Source organism: Metopolophium dirhodum, chromosome 4, assembly GCF_019925205.1.
Source record: "Metopolophium dirhodum isolate CAU chromosome 4, ASM1992520v1, whole genome shotgun sequence".
NCBI classification, from domain to species: domain Eukaryota; kingdom Metazoa; phylum Arthropoda; class Insecta; order Hemiptera; family Aphididae; genus Metopolophium; species Metopolophium dirhodum.
This window is the reverse complement of record NC_083563.1, coordinates 25781463-25796045: the sequence shown is the minus strand read 5'-3', so window position 1 is coordinate 25796045 and position 14583 is coordinate 25781463.

The following is a 14583-nucleotide window of genomic DNA, read 5'->3' as shown; positions in this document are numbered from 1 at the left end:
CACGTTTTCAAGCCAATTTTTTTAAGGTGAAGTCTTATAGCGTTCTCGCTCCTAGGTAACGGCACACTGCTACGTATTATTCAGAAAATTGTAATTATTTTTATGCACCGAAAAATGAAATCATGTCGCATTCTTAAACAGTAACAGACAAAAATAATGTGTGTCATAATGCGTGACCGTGTGTAACTGTACTTGTAGCAATAATAATAATAATAATAATAATAATAATAATAATAATAATAATAATAATGGTAATAATTATAATTACGTACGTACGTGTGTGGGCAAAACGGACGAAGGTGTGGTACGGGGAATAATATTGGCAAACGCACGTAACATGATGTATATATGCTTCACACAAATGAAAGGAAGTCGTCAGAATAAAATACGTTCAAAAAAAACCCCGAAACGAAAAACATGAAAAAAAAAAGAAACTATACAACAAAAACTTTAAAATAGCCCACTGCGTGATATAAATCGCAAGCAATATTTCTGTGCAAACTGCGCATGTAAAACCGATCCCCCACCACGCGGTTTCGCACTCGGGCGGGCGTGGACGGCGTCTCATCACGCGCGCACAGAGATTCGGTCCGAAAACCCGTGTGCGCGTACACGTATTTCGACTATTTTTCGAAGATAATAATAATAATAATAACAAATATTATTATTATTAATAATACCGACGGATCGTAATCGGTTGGACACCGCGAAATCGTCGTCACCGTCGTCGTCGGCTTTTTCGATCTCGCGAGTGCAAACGCTCGTGCCGGATGCGGAAAGGTCGTGATAAGAACGCAACACGTCGTCATGTCGGTGCGACGAGAAAATAAGGAATAGGCGACTGACGGAGGCGGACACGAATCCTCAGGTACGTCGCGTCCCCGTACACGGATATTGTGTCTTGACACCCTAAATATTTTCACCCGAATCACCTCCCGAACGTATTCGGAGACTTCACGAATATTTGCTGCTCCGACGTAATTTTCCTCGCCGTTTTATGCAATCATTGCCATACTAGTATATTAAGTACCACTATAATAAGTGAGTCTTTGATCTGATATTATAACTTCATCGTTTAATTATATTTAATGTGTTCTGTGATAACAATATATTTTATAACTTCCATTGCAAAATAAAGTATTGTTTTTGCACTTTTAAACATTTCGCTATACTTCGCATTTTGAGTATGTGCACTTCATAAACGCAGTCGTCAAACCCGCTCTAGATAGAGTCGATCTGAAACCGACGTACCTACCTCGATTAACCAATACCTTAACAAAAATAACTGGACTTAGTGGTGATGGAATTCGCGGTGGCCAATAACGGATGACTAAACGCTGACAATGTTAAAACATCGTCTCTCGCATTAAAAAAACCTTTGACGTGTGCGCTAGTTTTCAGTTTCAAATTTTGAGTTGGAGATAAGCTCCTACCAATACGTAAATAAATGATCTACGAAAAAAAAAATCGGAGAACCGACTGTAATACTTATAGCTCCAGATGATAGTTGCTGAAAATGTCGGGTATTTTAATATGGACACGAAATAATCAGTGAATGGCGGAAAGCAACATCTGACGAAACGATAGGCGATATTATAATGTAAAACACGGGAACCTTAGGCGCGTCCGCCAGCGGGTCATTTATTTTTAAATCGTCGATTTCCATAGTCTGCTCAAGGATGTTTTGTGCTTAAATTTAGAGTCGGCGTGCACGACAAACCAACGTTTCGGTTTTTACACGGCGGCGGATTTTCACGTCCAAATAATAAATGAAATAAAATAAAAAAAAAACACAATGCCGTTATATTGTTATAATTATTATTTATACGCAAAATAAATAATTACGTTTATAATTTAACCGTTTGACGTTCGGATCGATCCAGGGATGGACTACTTGGCAGACGGCAGCCGTAGTGATGACACGATCTCCCCACCACCGTTTGTGCAGGATTTTAGAACATTCGGTTGCTGTACCATAATCTTCCGATAATTATTAAATCTTATATCTATCTAAATTTACCAAAGTTTATTTTTTCACTTCTACGGGCAGAAAGGGTGGTCCAAAATTCTTGGTATACCTCTAAAGACGAAATGTTTCCCAAACAAAGTTTCTCTAAGCGTGATAAAAAAATGTACCGAGAAATTTTGAAGAAATCAAGAAAAGAACAAAATTATTACAAATACCTACATGATATAATAAATCGATTATAATACCTCATAATCGATGTTATTGTGTTCGATGATTTATCATAGATTTAAAATTTAATATTTCAACACAAAACGTAATACAATGAAACTATAATATACATTTTTTTTATTTATAACATTATAAAATATAATATGCTTACACAATAATATTGATCAGTAATCACCGCCGTGTCCCCAGAGGCTCTATAAACATTTTTTCGATAGTATTATATTTTACTTTATAAGAGCTTATTTGATTTTTTTATTTTACACATTTGGATTAGGTGTGTCGTCCGTAATAATGGGCTGGCAAGGATCCTATAATGTGTTCCTCGTTATAGGTAATAGGTAGGTCTTTCGATTTTATTCCGGTTGCTATATATTTATTGCCGAGCTGTCGATGTTGTCGGCCAAAAAAAATACTCTGTTTTCCGTGGAAAACACACTATAATATATTATATATATTTATATACAAATATACAATATATCACGAACTATAGGTATATTATACGACCTTTTCAATCATTTGCCTTAAAAATAGATCGGACCACGCAGACGTTTATAGTTAGCGAGACGGAATGATTATATTATCTGTTCAACGCGTGGGGATACCACACCTATATAATGCGTATTAATATTATAATATTATATGTACGATAAAAATAACGATGTTTACCGCCAAAAATAATCTTTTTTAAGTATGGGCAAAATCCATAAGACGGGGAAAATGATTCGTCCGTCATAATATATAATGAGTTAATTACACAAATAAAACATACTTTTTCGAGGGTATCGGAAATTATTAGGCTTCCGCAATTTTTGAGTCTATGCGCTACAAACATGATAAGGCATTGCGTTTTGTTGTCAGTATGCATATGAATGACATACAATACATTTATACATTTATTTTATTTTATTTAAAAAATTATTTTTATTTTTGTAAGCAATAGTAACCCTGTAGATTAACAAGTAGTATGGAGTATAGAGATATGTATAAATAATTAATAGATTTTTTTTTAAACATTATAATAATATGTTCAATTAATAATAATAAGAAAAATATAAAGACGTTCGTCTCTCTTGTACACCTATACGTGTATTCTATAGTTTCATGATATAATTTAAATAATTACGTGTTTTACAATAAGTACATTTTTTTCTCGAGAAAATATAAAAAGTCACATACATAAAAGGGTCAAGAGGTCAACAAGCAATACCTATGACTCTTTGCTGGGCCATGAGATACCTGCATAAAATATGTGAATATATTTCCGATCTGAATACGATTTACTTATTGTCTCTAGTGCATAATTACCCTACGCTTAAAAATAAAACTATCGTTTGTTATAATTGATGAATGACAATAAAGTGTTTTAGAACGGGTATTATATTATTATATTAAGTGTATTATGTTTTAACGAAAATAGTAGAGAATACCTTTATTATCATACGTTCATTCATATATGTATTTTAGTGTATGATTCATAATAATTAAAAAAAAATTTTGATTAGTCAAAAGTATGTTATTTTCATGTAGCGATTTACCTAACTATTATAATATAATATATGTATAATGTATATATATAAACACTTGTTGATAGTGAAAAAACGGCCAAACATATCAAAGGTAATATAATAACAAATCTCAGTTCTATATTTTATTGAGTATCAAATTAAACATTTTAATGAGTTTGAGTAAAAAAGAATGAGGTTTGCGAAAAATATAATATTAAGTTTGGACGAAGCATATCTAATAATTAAATATAGCGAAATTACTGCTGCAATGCATATAATTTTTAAAACGGAAGTTAATTGAAAAAATAAAAAAAACATTCATAAACATAATACATGTTTTGCGAATTAATTTTAATGATACATTCTGGATGAAATTTGTTTGAATCTATACATTGGTTATAACTCATGTTATAGATTATACTTATATAAATTATTTTATAGATACATATAACTATTTCTGATCTTACTTAATATTCTTTTAGGGATAGGTACCTAAATATCAGTAAAAATAACTTATTGGTTTCATATTGTTGTTATGACATTAAATATTTGAATGTCAAAAATTGGCAACATTATTAATTTATTTCAGTATCTTAGTGTTGCTATAAATAATAAAGCACTAACGTGAAATAATGTAGTTTTTTAATTTGAGAATAGAAAGTTGACAAAATGTATATTTTTATGCATATTTTTATTATAAGTGATAATTTTAAATTGCTTTAAAATCATTAAATTATTTAAGTATCATAAAAATCAATATGGAATATATTATTGTAATACATCTCTGTAACAATGGTAAAATGTTGAGTACCTATGAAGATTATTAATTAGTAAAATAATATTGAATATGTATTGTATTATTAATTTTAAATTTAGTTAATTAAAAAGTTTAAGTGCCTCAAAAATTCAAATCTTGGAACAACTTCTACTGTATAGAATATTTAGGTGTGACCATGTTATTTTTCCTACCTGCTATTAATACAAATGCATACCTAGAGTCTATTGACAAAAAAGTATTCTATGGAAAATGAGAAAAAACATTGCTTCTTTTGATAAAAATTAATTCTGAATAGATGATTGAATCTTATTACAAAACAAATAATACGTACATTTAGTACAATAGTACTAGACTATATAAATGAATAAAATCTCATCAAGAAATAGGTACAAAATAAGTCATAAGCAATAATTATATGGACATAACCATTGAACGATGCGTTGTGACTACCAGTAGTGAAGCGTCATAGGATACAATGAGAAAAAGCCTACCCACTTAGAGTATAGACAAAATAATTTGATTTTATTATATTATAATATCCATATAATAATCATTGTAATATTCATATATTCATCGTTCCACTCAGAATCTAAAATTGAAACAGCGATTATACAACATTTTAGTAAGGTCAGTAATTCTGTACGTGTGTGAAAAGTGGTCAACTTAAAAAAAGGATGGTAGAAAACTAGCAGTTTTAGAAAGGAAATTCTTCCAGCGCATTTTTTCACCAAAAAAAAAAAATGATACCAAGAGAGTACAAAATCTGGTTAAATAATGAAATCAAAGAACTTTTGAAGGAATGAATATTGACACTTACAGACACAAAAACGAAGAAAATAAGGTGGCTGGGACATATTGTATGGAGATCAAAATAAATGACATAACTCGGGACGCACTTAACTTGAAGGATATAAGAGACCATTAGGCAGGCCAAAGAAAATATGGATAAACGAACTTAATCAGAACTTTCGATTACTTGGGGGGGTCGATAACCTGGAAGAGATCGTATATAATAGAGATGAATGTAGGAATATAGGTATCATGATTTATAACATAATATAATGATTTCGAAAATTATTCTTTCCTAAATATTTGTATTGATCTTTCCAATACTCTAAATAAACAGCAAACACAGAATGGTTCCATAGTAAATATATTTTTTTATTTTAAATTCAAAATTTAAATGCGGTTGATTATTTAATATTATGAATTTTGATGTATCTATTCATAATTTAAGATAAACGTAATACTGTATAATATAGTGTATACCCTTATTGTTGTCTTAATATGTGTAAGAACGGTATATGTATCCAAACAACAGCACCTATATTATAATATCATTCAATTACCGTTATCACCTACCCCCGCCAGTCAACTTCACATGGAAATAATGTTACTACCATATACCTAGGAAGTACAGCACAGAAAACTCTGTTAATACTTAATGTCATATGTATTCCACTTCATAAACCACTACCTCAGAGCTCTGTGTGAACTGTGAAGAAGATGTCGCTGTAATAATATTACTAAAATAAATAGCGAATAATATGTTTGCATGTTTGAGTACACGCAAAGTGTGTTACACTAGCTACGATTGTTGGTGCCTATTAATTTGACAATTCAAATGCATTTTATTTGTATGTTTGTTTGCTTGTGTGTTCAAAAACAAATACAAGTTTTTTATTTTAAACCCGCTTAATGTATAATAGTGTATAAAACGTACTCAATACACACACAAACATATATATATTATGCAATATTATGTAATTTTATAAGTTATTTAAGTTAAAAAAATAAATGTTTTGTCTTACACATAGTTTAAAAGTTTTAACTTGAGACAAAAATAAAACAATATATTCTGCAGACTATGGGATACCTTAACTTTATTATAAATACTTAATAATGTCTGAGTGAAAACATTTAATGACTTAGTTTCGTAATCAAATAAATAATGTAGATCGACACTGTGATGAGGTCATCATTGTTGTCTAAAAAAAAATAATGACGTGGATAAAAGCCAAGTCTTAGGAGTGTCTATTTGGTAAAAAAAAATATTGACATCCCTCCAAGTTACATAGTACAACCGGAGAAAATACCTAGCTATGTATTTTAGAATGTCAACAAACTATAATGATACACAATATAAATTATACAATAATATACACTACGCAGATACATTATAATATATTATAGTATACACTGTATGTTTACTATTTGAGTAACATGTAACACATATTTTAATATATACAATTATTTTCTTAAATATCCGTATGGCTTATATATTTTGTTTTTCTATTATTATTATTATTATTTTTAATAAAATAAAATTACAGTGCCATTGCTAATCTCATAGTTTTATTACATTAAATATAAATATAAATATTGTACGGGGGATTTATCGGATATAATATTTTTTTTTTTTTTTTTTGATTGTAAGCCCGGCAACTATGGCCATTAGCTGTATGGTCTTTTTGGTGTATGGTTTTGGTTAGGTGTATTGTATTGTTGGTAGTAGTAGGGGGGAACACGTGTGTGTTGGGTTTTGGCAGAATTTTCAATTTGGGCACCCGTAGGTATCTGCCATGCCTGGGTGGGGGATGGCGGCACTTGTTCTCCGGACACCGTGACTTGCCCGAAGAAAAATGCCGCCCAGTGGCCGGGAGTCGAACCCGCGACTGCCAGCGCCGCAGTCGACGCGTTAGACCGCTCGGCCACCTCGTCCCCACCAGATATAATATTATATGGGTCTAATGTTAAAAAAAAGCGGGTAAGTGGATGTCGCTCTGTTGTACAGTAGGTTACAAGTGGGTCATTGTATAATGGATTGTATTAAACTTGAATTCAATGATATAATATCATTGTATAAGAAAAACGATTATGAGCGGAGACGGTTCGTCAGTCTGGAAATATGAATAGACACCTAAGGTTAGGTCATTAGAATAAATTAACATACAAACCTGACTTTCCCTTAAAAAAATTAACAATACGTTGTTTTTTTAACAACTTGAAACCATGTAATAAAATATTTTCAAAAACATTAATACTTTTTGAAATAATGAGTGTTTCGTGATAAAAGAATAACCTTGCAGTATATAAGTATCTTCGAAAAATCAGCGTCGGTGTACCTCACTTTGTGGACTAATTCGACGAGATGGACAACTCCCCTGTGGCAAATTTTATATAGCGATTGTTATAAATTGATATTGATTCAAATTTCAAACCAGGTACTATCTAAAATTTCTTGATATCTATAACAACGATTTGAAATTTCTATCGTAAATCTTAAAAACCTTGTGTGAGCAATTCTTTAAAATGTGAATTTGGGACAATATTTTCTTAGTGCACTCCTAAATGATGGTACGAAGGTACTATGAAAATTTCAAAATTCTTTAACCATCAAAGTTTAGGCTATATGTCGAATAATCAGTCGGTCAGGACCCGTTCGATTATACGTATATATAGATATAGTAGATATTGAAACATGTTAATGATCTGTAATCGTAATATACCATTAGGTAGGTAGTGAAAAGTAGGTTGAGTTAATTTTTTCCGAATACATTTCATTTGATACACTTGAAAAGTTTCAAGTAACCACAAATAATATTTTTAAATTATAAAAAAAATAATTTAAACCGTTATTCTCTGTTTAAATATCTAATTTCGTCCAAATTTGAACTTAGATGATCTATTAAAAAAACCTGTGCAGATTATATAATTTTTAAATTTTTTGTTTACAGTATACAATACTGACCTCTTAAAATGTCCAACTAGATTTACGCTTTCTCGCCAAAAAAAGATATTGAAGTTAAAAATCGACACACACAAAAAAAAAAGGTGGGCAAGTGGATGTCGCCCTGCTGTACAGTAGGTTACAAGTGGGTCTTTGTAATGGATGATCTTAAATTTGAATTCAATGTTATAAATATCATTGTATACGAAAAACGATTGTGAACGAAGAATGATATTACTAAGTATATTTGATGATATTATTGTGAATAAAGTAATTTATATAGTATATTATAAACTATTTACGTGGAACCTTGTTTTAAATTTTCAATCCTTAGATATAAAAGTTGAATATTTTATAAATTTTTAACAACAAAATAATTATTAAATTTGATAAATTTTGTTAAAATTCGAACTTTAAATGCTTATAAAAAAAAATGGGACTCTGTATTTTTAATATTTTTTAACTACTGTTTTATATCAGGAGCCTTGTATTAAATTTTCACTCATTTTTACCTAACAAATAAAATTTTATTGACAATTATAGAAAATAAAACTAAAAAAATTGAAAACTGACAATGTTCGTAAACAGCTCAAAAAGAGTCAAAATATTTTCAAAATTTTATCGTGTATAAAAAGTGCTAATACAAACATTCAGTGAAATTTTCAAGTATCTCAGATTTTGGCTATAAACAAAATGTATAAAGTATTAAAAATTATGATTTAATTAATATGACAATATTATTAAATACGCTAATGTTGATCTAAAAAACACTTTAATTAAAAAATAAAAAAAATAGCATAGTAATATTTAGTTTATAAAATAAACAACTTCAGTCTCTTGAATGTTTGATTATTTTTAACAATATTAACATTGAATTGTAACAATTTTAATATTAAATTATTATTAGTACAAAATAATATTAAATTATTATTATTACAAAATAATATTATAATTTTAAAATCTATTATAGTAATAATAATTAATATCACTTTTGTATTAAAATATAAAATAAATAACAGCTCTTCAAGGGCGTCCGCAGGAATTTGTCAAGGGGAGGGCAAAATATTTTCTTTTTTACATTTTTTGTCTCACTATCCTATTAGTTATAAAGTATTTTTGTGGCATATTTTCTTTCATATAGATAAGGAATGTAAAAATATTTATGAATTATACGTACGTATAGTTAGTTAAAAATTAATCTTGCAGCATTGATTGTAATTAATTGTTATGTAATTTTAAATTATCAAATACATTTTTTTTAATAGATAAAATGTTACCGTTGGTTTTATAATTTTAGGTAATTTATAAAATTTAATATTTCTAGCTTATTCAGTCATTGATACTACAAACTTGAAAAGTTGTAGCTCTTGTAGGTGGTATACCATCTATGAACTTTTAATTTTTTTATCAAAAAAGAAAAAAACTTGATTGACACTGCAGTATTGGCGTATTGCACTTGGTCCCACCACTACATCTAATAATCTATAAAAGCAACGTTCTTATTTCTGACTCTGAATCGAGTGTAATAAAATTCACTCTGTAAAAAAAAAGAAAATGTTTTTATTTTTAATTTAAAAATAGTTTATTTTATGATATTTTATATTAAAACGGTAATGATTGAGGTTGGGATTATAATGTACTTTGCATTGTTTTCCGAATCCACGCGATACTCGTTTTATAACATACCTACATTGAATTTTTTGACGATTTTAAATTTAAGGCCATTTTTTGCATTTAAAGATTTTTAGAACATTTTGAAGTTTATTCTAAATTTAAATTTAAAATTTTATTTTTAAATTTGCACATGTTTTTATATGATTTTATAGTAAATATATGATCTAAAGTTTAAACCTATAGTTACAGAAAAAAAAAATTAATTTTCAGATTAAATAAGTAGTCTAAATGATAAGTTCTATCTATTAAACTTTTCTACTATCATTTAAAAGTTTAAAATGTATATAAGAATTTATATCTTTAATATTAAAAAGGTGGGTAAGTGGATATTGCTCTTCTGTACAGTAGGTTGCAAGTGGGTCACTAAATGGATGGTATTAAATTTGAATTCAATGATTTAATATCATTGTATACGAAAAACGATTCTGAGCGAAAACGGTCAGTCAGCCTATGATATTACCAAGTATATTTGATGATATTATTGTGAATAAAGTAATTTATATATAACCTATTTACGTGGAGCCTTGTTTTAAATTTTCAATCCTTAGCTGTAAAAGTTGAACATTTTATAAATTTTTAACTACAAAATAATTATAAAATTATAAATTTGATAAATTATGTCAAAATTTGAACTTTAGATGCTTATAAAAATATATTGTGTCCATGTATTTTTAATATTTTTCAACTGCTATTAGAACGATATATCAGGAGCCTTATATTAAATTTTCACGCTTTTTTACCCAACAAATAAAATTTTATTGATATTTATAGAAAAAAAAAACTAAAAAAATTTAAAACTGACAATGTCCGTAAACAGCTCAAAAAGTGTCAAATTATTTTCAAAATTTTACCGTGTATAGAAAATGCTAATATAAACATTTAGTCAAAATTTCATGTACCTACGGTCATTTGTCTTAGAGTTACACCAAAAACCAAAATCGATTTTCTCGAAAACAGATTTTGCGTGAAAATTCCCGTTTTTCCTTAATTTTTCTATTGTTTTTCACGTCGCGTTTGAAAACTACTGAGAAATTTTTACTTTTGACCCCCCTAAAGTACCAACTAGATACACTTTCCTATCAGAAAAGTTACTGTTTTGAAGAAAATCCAAGCATTTTTACTGTCCTAAAAAGTGATAACAGACACACACAAAAAAAAAAAAACACACATCATTGTAAAATCAATACATTCATCACTTCGCTCAGAATCTTAAATAAAAATAATTTAGTCCACTATTTAGAATTGTTAGGTCAGTTTTAGTTTTTTTAAAACATTAAAATCATCAATGATAATATATGAAAATCAACCCAGAAGCCAAGGGAGGGGCAACTGCCCTTACTTGCCCCCCCCCCTGCGGACGCCCTTGCAGCTCTTCTGTCTCTTAGTTCCTTATTTTTTAAAATAAATATTTTTTCCTCAATTCATCAATATTTTCTACTGTGGTTGAGTATTAACCATCATAGAGAGTAGAATTATTATTTTTACTTGTAGTAGTCTATTAAAAAATATTTTAATAATGTATACATTTTGTAACAGTATTATGATGTTAATTCAATAATACATACCTAATAAGGTTAATATTTATATTTTTATTAGAGAAATACAAGTTTTAAAATGTATAATAAACTATTAAGTACCTATTTACTAGGTTTTCTTTTATGTTAGCTCTTTTAAAGGTTTTAATAGATATTTTTATATCTCACAAACCCGAAAGATTTTTAATTCTACCACAATAAGTCATTATAGTTATTATAATAATACAAAAACAAACACAATTTAAATAAGTACCTGCTATGAATTAGAGTAATATAGTATGAATAGAGTAAAAATTAGTGTAATAAATCATTGATAATAATATCATTATTTATTTAATATTATTATTGTTATGAGTATTATCTCAATATGCGGCGTTATAGCTCTGAAAGTGTGATTGTTTTTAGTTGCAAAAGCGCTATATTTATAAATATAGTATGTCCTTATTTTTCTGACCCTATGTAGGTAGGTACTTGTTTCTGTAAACGAGTCACATTTCGTTTTACAGCCAAATTGTACTATTTATTATACTACTAATTGTACTACAAATTAACATATTATACGTTCAATGCAATGATGGTTTTCAGCAAATTATATTATTATTAGTATAAGAAAGTAGATAGCGCCACTACCAAAAAAAAGAGAAAAAAATTACGAATTCATAAAACACCATATAAACTGCCAGTGCGATTTGTTTAATATCATAATCATCTACTACGGAAGAATTTATAGTATAAAAAATGTTGGTGTATAAATTTTATACACCAACATTTTTAGAAAAGTATTCTGCTTTATTTTAAATCCTTGGGTGGTCAAATTCAATAATTTTATAAATTTTCAACAAGGTACAAAATATTTAAAAATGTTCATTATTTATACTTAGGTTTTTAACTTTAAATGTTTATAAAAATGGTTCTTTTTCTTAGGGGGTGGAATAACAGAGCGGACTAAGGCGTTGGTTGCGACGCGCACAGACGCCAGTTCAACACTTCGGCCACGGGCGGCATTTTTCTTCGGGAAAGTCACGGTGTCCGGAGAGGAGTGCCGCCATCCCCCACCTGGGCATGGCAATTGGCAGATACCTACGGGTGCCTACTAAAAAATCTGCCAAACTAACAAACATACGTGTTTAATCTACAGTACCCTCCTCCACAGTTAAAAACTACCCAATGGCTTAAGTTGCCGCGGGTTAATTAATAATAAAAAGAAAAAAAAATGGTTCTTAACTTTGTATTTTTGAAATTATTTAATTGCAGTAAGGACAACTTATGAGGAACTTATTTTTACATTTTGTAGATTTTTTCCTAACAAGCAAAAATTGTATCAAACGTGAATAAATAATAAACTAAAAAATCGATAATTCGATTCTTGAAATATAATAGTTCCAAAAAACTTAAACACGAAAATAAAAAAATATCTTAATTACGTCATATTGTAAGAAGAGTGTCTTTTTAAAAAAGAATATTGTCGAAAAAGTTAGTGTTCGTATTGTTGAATAAAATAACTACCCAGTCCATATAATAATTATATGTTAAAGGACTTTAGATCTATAAAAATCTAAATAATATATTTTGTTAACTATACAAATCTAAATATTTACTAACGTAAACTGAAAATATACTCATAATAATATAAGTATTTGAAAACGAATTTTTTAAGATAATCTCATTCACGACGATAATACGCGCATACCATTCAGAGATCGTTAATCCCTTGGCGTGGATATCTAACCTACGTGATGCATTTTCCGCGATCGTTCAACCGAAGCTATATAGGTGTACGTCGTGGGCGGGCGCAAAATAACTCGTCACCTCACGACCTGCAGCTAGCGGTGTCGTGTCGCGACCCGCAGCAGCGTTTATGCAGACCTGTGGCATTTACCTGAGAGCAGCTGCAGCTACCGTTCTCTCGGGAGTTACCCGCTGCCGTCAAAAGTGTTCCTTTCCTTTTTCCTCCATTTCTGCACTTTTCCACCAAATCATTAATTGTTCGATTACTTTTTCCGCCCAATGAAAAAAGTTGTAAGTACGAAATTCCCAAGTTAGAGGGTATCCACACTGGTGGGCCTCCCTCCTCACGTTATTCATATTTTATTTATCATAGCCCATATTTCTATTGTGCCTTATTGTGTACAGATTGTGTATTTTATTAATAATAATAAAAAAAAAAAAGTACGAAATTCGTCAATTTTAATTTGATTTATAAATAGTAGGTGAGAAAAACTATTATTATGAATCCTGTATTTAATTTACAAAATAATTTTAATTTCATGTGTAAATTATAATAATATGATTGACATGCATGTATAATATTTGAATATTATTCAAATACTAGTCTAACTTTTTTGATTTGGCAGAAAAGGGAAAAATATGATTTTGGCGGTAGGAATTTCTGGTGGTGATATTATGACCGTCTGATCCGTGGACGATGGCCGGCGGGCGTATAAGAATTATATTATAGGTAATATTATGATAACGTTAGAACGTAGAGCGATAACATTTTAAATATTCGCTAACGCAAACTGAATAAACTTATAAATTTATACGCGTACTCGTCACGACGCGGCGGTACAGAATTCAGAGATCGTTTATGTCTTATGATGATACGTTTTGGCGTAGGTATACCGCCACGCATTTCCCTCGATCAGACAAGTGCAAACGTGCAGAATATGTATATAGAAGAACGTGGCGGGCGCGCGCGAAATAATTTGCCACCTCGCGATCGTGTTGCGACCAGCTGCAGCGTTTATGCAGACCTGTGGCATTTATACCAGCGAGCAGCAACTGCAGCTACCGTTCTCTATCGGTAGGTACCTACTTATACCTACACTTTTCAAGGTAGGAAGTTCTGGTGATAATATTATTACTACCGTCTGATTCGCGGACGGTGGCCGGCAGGTGTATAAGAATTTTATTATATTATAGGTAATATTATGATAACGTTCGAACGTAGAGCGATAACATTTTAAATATTCGTTAACGCAAACTGAATAAACTTATAAATGTTGACATACATAGGTGGTACCAGCCGTTTGAGAACGAATGATCATAGACAATTATTCGCGATGATATATACGCGTACTCGTCACGACGCGGCGGTACAGAATTCAGAGATCGTTTATGATTATACGTTTTGGCGTAGGTATACCGCCACGCATTTCCCTCGA